Source organism: Neltuma alba, unplaced genomic scaffold (genome assembly GCF_004799145.2).
Source record: "Neltuma alba isolate B1F8T4 unplaced genomic scaffold, ASM479914v2 tig00012522_pilon, whole genome shotgun sequence".
NCBI lineage: Eukaryota > Viridiplantae > Streptophyta > Magnoliopsida > Fabales > Fabaceae > Neltuma > Neltuma alba.
The window spans coordinates 1-12,147 of NW_021636989.1; the positions used below are offsets into that span (position 1 = coordinate 1).

Genomic DNA, 12,147 nt, shown 5'->3' on the forward strand with positions numbered 1-12,147 from the left:
TATGGAAGTACTTATTAGACTAGTTATCTAAATCTCGAGTGTTCTGTATTAAGTAGCTGAAACTCATATTCTTGGTTCAGTATATCTTTTGTGAGGACCATATATACCCATTTTAATCATGTCTAGAATCTTCTCTAGCTTTACTTCATATGGTAGCGTAAGTTAATGATTCAGTCCCGGAAGAGTAACCTATCATGCTGGCTCTTCATATTAAATCCTCTGAGTAGTTCAAGGACTAAAACATTAAATTACTCTACATTATAAAAGTTCTTATCTTGTATCTGTTTCTTTGAATGTGAATTTGCCTATTGAATAGTTCTTCAGAAAGACTATAATGGTCGACAAATAATTCCATCGCTAACCTATCTCCAAGTTTTACCCCTACTTGTTGCCTCCAGCATATTGCAAAGCAACGGTTACAAGGCTTGACAGATGATCTGCTGAACAAAGGAAAGCACTTTATTCTGATAAGAAATCCTCTTGACATTTTGGTAAGATGTATTTCTTAAAAAATATTTTTCATTTATTTCTTGTTTATCTCTAAATCCACAAGCTAGTGCAGCATATTGCTGGCTAGTACCAAACCATGAGCTTCAAGTTTAAATGATGTTTAAGAGATATTAAAAGTATGTGTCTTAGTAATGTTTGTAGGCTTACATAATTATCCGCCGTCACTGACTGATTTTTCTTGTATGATTGGCCTTATTGTGTGTCCAGCCATCCTTTCACAAAGTTGTGCCTCCATCATTTTTTGAGTTGGGTTTGGCAGAACTTGTTTGTATATACAATGATCTTCGTGAAGGGGAAAACCACCACCTGTCATTGATGCTGCAGAACTTCAAGAAGATCCTGAGGTACTCACGCTCTATGAGCATGCGCAATTGTTATCATTAAAGAATGCATGACAGCGTGAATAAGATTTCATGGTAGCCATTGGTCTATAATTTCTTAGTTTCAATATTTAGACTGTTCTCTAGTTTTATTGTCAAATCAATTTAAATTAATGAATCCTTTTGTATAACTGCAATCATAATCAGTTTTCACTTGTGTGAATGATGTTAAAATTCATTGTACTCTATCCGATTAATGGTTTTTATAGTTTGATTTTAGACTAGAATGCACAACATTCTAGGCCATGTGCAATTAAAATTAGATGATGGAGCCCTCAAACATCCAATTTTTGTATGGAAGAGTTTGATTAAATGGGACCCCAAAACTCCATTGTGTAGATAACTCTTTAAATTTTGAGTCATGTGCAAAACCCATTAATGTTCTCACTTCCGTAACGAATTCACTAACAACAAGGAGTTGGGTGCACATAATATCAGGTTTTGGAGGCTTCATTTCATTTTCTGATGGTTAGGAGGATTATCTTCACATAGATTAGAAGTTCAAGGGTGTTTTATGAATTCTAGCCTGAATATTGTGGTGTTAGATTGCTAGCAATGCTTAGCTCGTCACTAGTGGAAAAAATTGCTGTTCTTCTGTGCTGGTCAACCACCATCTTCTAGACAATTTTCTTTCCAAGAGATTTTTTTAAAATTTTTTAATGAATGAGAGTCTTCTTTTACTATTTTGATTTCACATGTTTTCCATTATAAAGTGAGCCAATATATGTAGAGATCTTAATTTTTACCTATGCTGCACATGTGTATAATAATTTGTTGCTTTGAAGGCTACGCTGCGTGGTCTTTGTGATGATTTGGACATTCCTTTCCAACCTGACATGTTGAAGTATGTAGAACTTCTCTAAGGAAAGTTATCTTATCTTGTAAATTTGTGCTATGCCTTTCTTTCAATGACAATTTAATATTCCTGCATAATGTTTATAACTATTCTCCTGCTACTGTCACTTTATATGCATGCATCATAGATTGACACCATAAGCCTGCCAGGTGGGAAGCAGGTCCAAAACCAATAGATGGCTTGTGGGCCCCTTGGTGGTATAAGACTGTACAGAAGTCTACTGGTTTTAAGCCAGCAAGGAAGTATCCTCAGGTATGTGGTTTGTTGTTGTTTGAGATTAGCAGAACTGTAAGGTGTCCTGGCCACTTCATTTGAAGAAGGCAGGACATTTTTCTTTTTACATAGGAAGGTATTTTGACAAAAATTCTGTATACTTTATCTTCTTTGTAGCCATTTCCCTTTTCTTTCTACGATTTGCTGGAGCAAAGTCTACCCCTCTACAATATGCTTCGACGCCATGTGAAGAAGAAGTCATCCCTCCTGAGCCCTCCTTTCCCTCCACCTGATCTTCCAGTTCCTGCAAATGAGAAACTTCTTGCTTGGGTTGGTGATGAGATTGTGCCACGTGAGAGTGCAAAGGTTTGATTGACGCCTTAATGTCTCTTGTCAGCAAATAAGATAAAGGATCTAATTTGTATGATTTTTGCACACATTCTAATTATTTTACTATTTGCCCCGGTCTATCAGGTCTCTGTTTTTGATTCAGTTGTTCAAGGCGGCGATTCAGTTTGGGAGGGCGTTCGGGTGTACAATGGAAAGATTTTTAAGCTTGAGGAACATCTAGACAGGTAGTGTTAGTGATAAATTAGTAAGTTAATTCCTGATGCTGACATTTTATTCATGTTTCAAATCTGGTTAGTGATTATTTAAACATGCATAAACTGAAATAATTAGCATAACATTATATATGGAATGAATATGGGTAAATCATTAACTGCAAGAAAGTTATTAGTACGAGCGCTATTTGCTAGCACTGGCATTTGGAGATGGTTTCTTAGCAGAAGATACTATATTCCATGCTTGCTAAGTTATACTTTAGTGGTGAAACTTTAGTCATTTGAAAACATTTGGTCTTCATCACTGTTGTTGATCTGACATGCCATGATTAACATCAGGATGTTTGATTCAGCAAAAGCTTTGGCTTTTGAAAATGTTCCAACCCGAGATGAGGTGAGTTTGTTCAGAAAAAATATATCTTGAATTGTGGTCTCACCCTTGTCTTACTATGCCGTGTTATGGTACTGGATCTTGTTAAGTTCACTGTAATGTGTGGTTGCAAAAATAAATTGCAGATTAAGGAAGCAATCTTCAGAACACTAATTAGGAATGGGATGTTTGACAACTCGCACATTCGGCTTTCTCTGACAAGAGGAAAAAAGGTTGTACTTACTCTCTCGCAAAATTTAATTTCCAAAGGCAGGTTAGGATCTGAATGAAATATTAGATAAGACTGAGGAGATGTTAAGCCCTGTGCTTCAAGTTTCCTTTTATTTTTATTTTTTTAAATGATTTGATGGGTTATGGATAAACCGGGTGTGATAAGCCGAACGATAGTCTTTGTCTTTTTAATTGGTGACCCAATTTATAAAGCCATTAATCTTATGTAACCCTTAGGTCCAACCTTCCTTTGAAGTGATGCAAAATTATATTATTTTCTTCTCCAGGTTACATCTGGAATGAGCCCAGCATTCAATCGTTATGGATGCACATTAATTGGTAAGTTCCTTTCCCCACACTGTATAACGATGATATTCTATGATTATCTTTATAATACGGAAAGAGATTTTCTGAATCAATTTGAAAATTTCAATGGAACTGACAAGATTACTTTCATTCCAGTCGCCACGATTATCCTTTTCCTACACTGTGTTTTTCACATGTGCAGTGCTTGCTGAATGGAAGCCCCCTGTTTATGATAATACCCATGGTATAGTACTGTGACTGCTACAACTCGTCGAAATTCACCAAATGTAAGCTTCTAATTTTTATACTAGTTATGAAAGAAAAGTTCATCTTAATTGTTTCTACCTGATTTTGTGAACAGTAGAAAGTGCCTTGTGTATCCTGGCAGATAACAGTAAAATTGTTTTTCATCCAAATCTCCTTAATCAAAGTTGTGTCTGGCCATTATGTCTGACAATAGTTGGTATTATTTCAATTGAACGAAATTCTGTTGAAATTATTTCTTGTTACTACAATGTGATATTGTTATAGAATGTGAACCATCGGCATACTGCTTTAGTGCATCCAGTTGACTTTGTCTTCTCTCCCTTTTTTGTTTTCTGATCAGAATCTAGATTCAAAGATTCATCACAATAACCTCCTTAATAACATACTTGCGAAGGTATTTTGTTTTTCTCCTTGGAAATATTTCCTATTCTGTAATTATACAAATGCTCCTCCAATTCTAAATGTAAGACGCATTTTGTAGTGTAAATTACACTGCAAAATGAGTCTTATATTTAGAATCGGTATTATTGTTGTTATTTCGGGATGGTCTGCTACTGGAACGAGGATGGTTGCTGAGACAATATCTTGGTACTTATCCTTGTTTGAGTGACGTATGTGATTTGGCATTTGCAAAAGACACGTCGAAGATTTACTACCACGTGGGGGTAATTTGATTCACAAATACTAGCATGATAAAATGCACTGTTTCAGAACTTCTTGTCAGGCTTAAGGGTCATTCTTATGGATATTTCTGATGGACATCACAATTGTCAAAAATGTTGGTGCAGATTGAAGGGAATAATGCAAATGCAAATGATGCAATCATGCTCGACAAAGATGGTTATGTGTCTGAAACCAATGCAACTAACATTGTATGTCCTCAACTTCGTCTTACCTGGCAGATTTTTTTTTTTTTTAAACCATTCTGGTCATTATATGCTACAGCTTACAAGGCTTAAGAATTCTGTGAATGGGAGAAGATGAAAGGAAAAGCCTCTCTGGGAAATGAAGTCAGTATATTTAGAAACATGTACTTATAGGTCAACCATACAAAACAAGACATAAAACTCGACATCTTAGGCCCCTTTGTTACAACCTTAATTATTGTCATCATGCAACCGTTAAAGTCCTATCTTAGTAAGCAAACCTAGCAGTACACCCCAATGCCTACAAATGTAAGATAATCATCCTACAGATGCTACAGTACAATAATACAAGGTGACTTCATCTTTAATTTGCGGTCTCAGAGGGTAACAGATCCCCGCTTCTCATAATTCAAGGATCATGTATTCTTGTTTTGTGTTTTCTTTTTTCACTTTTTCGATAAGGATTTCTAGAACCGAGAGTCTTCCTACATGAAGACAGTATAATAAATATAGTGTAGGTTAATCTTGAATGTGCAGTCGCAAAAGTGACAACTCCCCTTGTTTTATTATTTAAGAAGGATCATATGCTGTTGTCTTCTATTTTCCCTTCTTTGGCAGGGATTTCTAGAACAGAAGAAAATGGATTGCAAGTATTGGTTGGTAACAATTGGGCTAATATTTTGGTCTTCTTGCAGTTCATAGTTAAAAAGGGCCGTGTTTTGACACCACATGCTGATTACTGTCTGCCTGGTGTTACACGAGCAACTGTAAGTTGTAGAGACTAGGTTTATAACAGCTGCTTGACATGGATGACTGAGACCTGACTGAAGTAAAGCGTATTCTGCAATTAATGAGATTAAGCTGTTTACTAATTTCAGGTGATGGACCTTGTAGTGATGCAGGAGTTAGTATTGGAGGAGAGGAGAATTAGTCTATCTGAAGTTCATACCGCAGATGAGGTTCATGTCTATTTCTCTTTTGACATGTCCACTGCTCTAATTATTTCTTGTTGTGGTGACGGTATATAGCCACTGGTTGGGGATCAAATAGGAAATTTGTAATTTTCTTGATTTCTCACTGAACTTTGGTGGCCTACCTACTGATACCTAGCAAAATAGAAGTTTGATCCAATTCTGTACTTGAATTTAGTTATTTTAGTTCCATTGCTTGATTATGTGAGGATAGGCTAAGCATGATAGTCCTAGTGCTCTTTTAAGACCTACGAACCTGAAAGGAATTGAGATCCTTTTCCTTTTCCTTGCTTCAATTAAATTTGAGCTGAGTTATAACTGGGAGGCTTTCTTGCAGATATGGACAACAGGAACAATGGGAGAACTCAGCCCAGTAAGTAGTGCGTTATATTTGATAGATTGAAATTTGCCTGAATGAAGTTTGCCATATTTACATATTATTAGTGGCCCATTTGGCTCCTCGGGGTTCATGCCATTTGCTGTTTACATTTATCAACATACCATGAACACAAAAATCTGATGATTGACGCCAATTGGTCCAGGTTGTGAAGGTTGATGGTCGCATAATTGGCAATGGAGAAGTGGGGCCAGTGACTAAGAGATTGCAGGGTGCTTACAAAAAGTTGACTGAGCAGTCCGGTGTACCTATACCCACCTACCTCCACAGTTGAAAGCTACACTTCATTTTTCCCCTGCAAGTCTTCTCTTCCAGCCTGCTTCTGTTAAAGACTGCAAGTTGCTGCTATGCCATTTCGTGTAAGTAAGTAACTATGACCTTAAATTTCTGTCATCAAAGAATAGATGTATGTTCTTTCTCGTGAACAATGACAGCGCTGTGTTCAATCACAGTGGACTGGACCTTTCTCCCCTCAATAAAAGGCCCTGTGGGTATCTTCTTTTTCCTCATTTTCTTTCCTCCCTCCAGTTATGGAATGCATTCATTGGTGTTGTAAATTATCTTTCTAAATTGTATATTTTCTGAAAAATGAAATATATATACACACACACCCTACTATAAGACCCAGTTGATTAATTTTAAAATATTAAAAAAGTTAAATAAATTGTTTTAAAATATTATACTTATCAGTTTTCTCCAAACTAATTTATTCTACTTATAAACTACTATCTCTATTCTTATTTATAAGATCTCGTTTGTAAGACTAAAGATAGTAGTATACAATCTAATTATACATAAAAGTGTTTTAAAGAGATTACATAACATATGTTATAATTAAGTTTTTTTTTTTAATTTTTTAGAATTATTCAATTGATTTTATACACTGTGGCCGGAAAAAGTGGAACGCGTCTGGTCTAAAAATATCCTGCTTGTAAGTCTCCAAGTTTACTTTCACGTCTGCCAACAAGAAATACGGAAAAAACTTCTTAGTATAGTTCATGATGTTGTCTTTTTTTTTTTTTTTCCCCTCCCTTTTGAATCTATTCGTGATGTTATTCTCACATGATCTGAAATTCCATGCTCATTTCACAGAATCACAAGGACAGAGACCGCATTCTTGAGTTAAGAAAGCAAAAACAAAACAACAATAAAAATACACCATGTTTTAAGCGTAGCAAGGCTTAGATAAATACACAACCAAACAAGACCTTGGTTAAGGTTGGCAGAGATGGAGAGAAGAGAGGTTTTAAAAATCATAAACGTTGTCGACTTTCTCTTCCTTTTTTTAGCCTAAAAAAAGGCATGAGAAAACATGTAGGGATTAATTAGCCAAAGGATTTTTTTTTTTTTACTTTTCCTTATCCAATGCCCACCATTAGATTAAAAAAAATAAATTGTTAAGATTTGATATTTTATAAAATTATAATTTTTCATTTTTAGAGATATAAAATGCTTTCTCGGGGTTAAAAAAATTGAATTTTGACCCTCGTGAACATTGAACACTGATCAAAGCAAACCAATGTCCTTGCGTTGCCTTCCAAGACACTACCGCAAGGATCTCCCACCGATGAAGGAGAAGCCCGCCAAAAAAACCACCTTTTAATATGTAATTATCTTATATTTAATATTATCAGTTTATATTCCGATATTGTTGAATTATTTAAAAGTAGCTCTCTCAATTGAAATCCAATTTGCTGATTTCGGTCCGTTATATAAAGTATCTTTCAAAAATGGAAGGGAAAAAAAATTCAAATTAATTATAAAGTATTTATTCAAAAAATTAAATATTTTATTTTGGCCCTTATAATCATGAAATTGCATAAATTACAAAGGTGAATAATATGTACATCGTTTTTAATTTAAATTAAAACGTTTGAATTTTTTAAATTTTTTAGTAGATACTACTTCTTGTTCTTAATATAAAAACTAGTTTAATATTCAATTTGGTCATAAATATTAGACTTCAATCCACTTTATTTTTTCTATTTATCTATTTTTCTTAAAACAGTTCTTATAATAGTTGCATATATTAAAGGTTTTATAAAATGGTAGTTCTAGTTAATATACATAATTAATAAGAATATCTTAGGAAAAAAAGAATACTTATTTATTACAAATAATTAAATTAACTAATTTTTTTAATTTTAAAATTAGTCAAACTAACCGTGACATTAACAACACAATATAATACCATCTCATAACTACCCCTATTTGTTTTTTTTTGACCAGAACTACCCCTATTTGTTTGCGTCCAAAATAACGGGGAGGAGTACATGTACATGTTCTTGTCAATCTAAAATCCTGGCTTTTAGGTCGACATCCGTATGTTTTGGGTATAACTAAAATGATAGAGCTATGATTTCATTTTGATTGATGAGAAACATCAGGTACGAAAGCTGTTGACATTACTGTATAAACGACGATGATGAATTGATGATGTAAAATTTGCATAAGAGCCTCAAGCCTCGGCTTTGAGGCGCTGCTGGTACAGGGCCAATGAGTCATTGACCCCATAAGTAAGGAGGACAGTCCTATGATGACAACTTTTTACGTGAAAAAGCTTACACCTTTACTGTGTCCAACAGTGAGATTTTGTCAGCTTGTGTGATATCCAGGGGGGAAAATGTGGCTACAGATGCAAGTAACTTTTTTTCTTGGGACAATGAATGTTGCATATATATATATATATATATATATAATATTTTGACCACCCTGTGTTCCTGCAGAAAATTCTCTTTAAGTTCCAAATAATTAATTTGAGGTACAAAAGTGCTAAAGAGTTGGACAGAGAGAAAAGAAGGGGAGTCGGGCCCAATCACGTATGGGCTGTGTTCCTCAGATGAAATCATAAAATCGCACAGAGAGAGAGAGAGGTAAGGAATATATCTGGGCCAGCCCTAGTCTTTTGGTCGTCTTTTCCATCATCCTTTTTGCTCAATTATACACTAGATCATTCTCCCCAATTTACAGAGGAAAAGGGAATAATTTTAGTCGTGGATGAGCATGCTGAGGGAAAAAAAAGCGCATCACGAACTGTGTCATTGATCTCGAAAGAAGTAGAATAATGTCCCTGGTGGACCAACAAAGATATATTTATATAAAGAGATCAGGGTATATTCAACATTCACTTTGTTTGCTGCAATTATTAGTGTCTCGCGTTCCTTTTCACAAAGCAATTTGCTGTTTTTGGGAGGGCGATTATCTTTATTTTTCCAGCGACTCACTCCTCCTGTTGCTTTACTCTCGTGGAGTCATGACCTTTCTACATTGATAGCTTTGCCGGGGCATTTTTCCTTTTCCTCTTTATTCTTTGTTTTGTTTTGCATGTTTCTTTTCGTTTGCTTAGGAATTCAGCCGCAGCGTAACAACCTGGATCCGTCCCAATGTCCGGGCGTGGGTAGAACATGTACAACAAACACTTTGCTTTAAATTAAGCCTCTTCCTCTGGCAGTTGGTTTGGAACAATGCGTGCGAGAGAGAGGGAGAGCGGGAGAGGGATTGGAATCTATGGAAAGTGAAGAGGGCGTGCAAGAGAACAAGAAGATAAAAACAAAAAGAGGGGGTTGGGGTGGGGGTTGGAGTCGGAATCTTCTAAAACAAAAAAACCCCGAGCTTCTTCGCGATATGATGCAGAACGTACGTTCAGAAAGCCCTTCTCTTCTGTGGTTCATGTGAATTCTGACATTGTAGCCCAATTACTATAAAATATTAATCAAGATAGCAAAGGAAGAAGGGATCTGGGTCCCACCCCAAAAAAAGGATTCTGCAAATAGCCAAGGACATCATCGCGCAATCATCAGCCCTCTTGAATCTCGCTACCTCTGGTCCCTGGTATATATATATATCAGCCATCTCGCACATAAATTATAATAAATAAAAAAAAAGGTGTCAAGTTATTTTATCTGTTAATCAGAGCATATATAAATATTATTCATCCCTTTTACTGCAGAGGGAAGCTTGGATTGGAAAAGATGAAGCTGGATTCACTATGAATGCATGCTACTCACAATAATTAAACAGCTTTCCGTGCAAATGAGACTACTGCGCCCACACTCTATTACGTTGGACACTATATAATATGAGCTAGCTGATCGACCCATGGTTTAGATGCTGCTTTGGCATTATTATGACTGCGATATCATCTCAGATTCGATGATTTTTTTTTCCTTTCCCTTTACATATAATGACAGGATTGAAAAGGCCTGACACAGACGAGGTATTCAAATTATTTGAAAAGTGAATGGCCACAATCTTTGATATAACCATGAATAAGCTGGTTGTTAAAACTTGGCCAGTGTATATAATGAAGCTAATGAATTTGCTGTCAAACAACACTGCCCCACTAGGAATATACAATATTAATTAGCGTCTTTGAAAGAAAAGAGCACTGTGCTTTTTAAGATGGATCCATATAGCTTTATTCTGTTTTTGTGAAAAGAAATCACCATGCATGCTGCTGAACACCAGAAATGAACCTTCATTTTTAACCGCAGCGATTCGTCCGTGAACTCAGTCGTACAACTTCATGGCCCCATTCACTTTTGCTCGTTACCTTCCTTTCAGTCTGAGTCATCCATCCCCCTCTACGTTTTCCTTTTTAAATGCCTCTTTTCCCTCTGTGTTGCTAAATTGCAGAATTATTGATTGCAGGTGAAAAATAGATGATGATTATATGAAGAAATGGTTGCATCATGAATTAGTACTGCTAATTACCCGTACGTACACTATCCCACACCACGCACGCATATCTATGTTAGGGGCAGCCTCGTCCATGCTGACTCACCACCTTGTGTAACCATGTTCTTCCCATTTTACTTTAATCATTGCCCATTTAAAGTTTTGGTTCCTGTTCTTTTGTTTTTAAGATATCAATTCATCATTGCATTTTTTACTTTCCGCAACTATCAGGACATTCCTAACATGATAGATAATCAAAATGGTTTCTTGAGAAATGGTTCTTTTCATCTCAATTTCTTGCCTTCGGCCAGTCAGGGAGCCCCTTCTGTTTTTACTTCTACATCAACAGAGAATAAAATTTTCAAACGAATCATTTCTTTCGTGACCATTAATAGCTTAGCATTCAACATTAAATTCATTAGTCGAACTCTGAACTGACCTCCGAGTTTCTTGTATATTATGTCAGGTTTTTAGGAAAAGTAATAAATGATAGCATACGTGCCATGTTTTATGTGGTATGAACTTTAGAAAAGATGAAAAGATTGAAAATAAATCGTACCCACATCATGATTCTATTGTTTGAAAAATATGACAGCATGGTTATAACAAAATATACAGTTTAATTAATCAGCTGATGAGATATTCAACACTCAGCTGTGCTTTTAAGTGAGAAAGGAGGGGGTGGAGAAGCCTGAGCCTTTGAGGGGTGCATAGAGGTAGATGCAGATAAAAGGGTTAGGTCTGGGAAAGCAGCTGTTTGGTAGCAGTCATATACCCTGAAATTCCACCTATTCAACTACATCCCTCTTCTTTGACCATTTTCCCCGGCGACCCTCTATTACATATAATTGCTCCCCCCCCTACATCTAATTAAACCTTTCTCCCAGTAACTTTAATAAGTTCGAGATCTGTCCCTACACTTTCAATAACTTTTTCAAACTGAACTGCTCTTTTTTCCTTTCCTTTTACCATTGGCTGGTTACTAGTCCCTCGGATTTTGGGGAGCAGTGCCTATTGGGCGTTGCCAGGCTTCCTCCCCATCAAAGAATTGAACTTCAGCCACTTCATCAATCCACGCCACGTTCCATTATGCAAAAACACCAAACTGTTGGATATTTATTGCAAACCAATGAGTTTCGAACTTATAATTGCACGAACCAGTTATGGTTTTGGGATTTTAATCCGACTTGGGTTGGATGTCAATGATGACTCTCTAGATACCCCAAATAAATACAAACAGGATACAAACCATAAGTAATGATGAAATAGGCACGTAAATGGTCAAAAGTTCAACAAACCAGTCCTAAATTTCGAAAAATTTCAACGAAAGGGCCTCCAACATTTGCTTTAAGGAACAATTTTAGTAGCGTTTCAAAATAGTCGTCTCAAAGGAGTCCAACTGGCTTGGAGTTTCTTGCAACTCATAAGAATTAAGAACTCTCTGAAAAAGGAGAAACGGCCGCCGGCTTCGCAGATGTTTCCTCTTTGATTTTAATGTCAGCGCCCCTATATGTCATTATTCACTTTGCGCAGAGATGAG

The 12,147-nt window shown here is 36.0% G+C and overlaps 1 pseudogene; it reads left to right on the top strand.

Moving 5' to 3' along the window:
• The first annotated feature begins 341 nt into the window (after positions 1 to 341).
• LOC114728196 (branched-chain-amino-acid aminotransferase-like protein 1) lies at positions 342 to 6,439 on the top strand (annotated as a pseudogene).
• Positions 6,440 to 12,147: the final 5,708 nt, after the last annotated feature.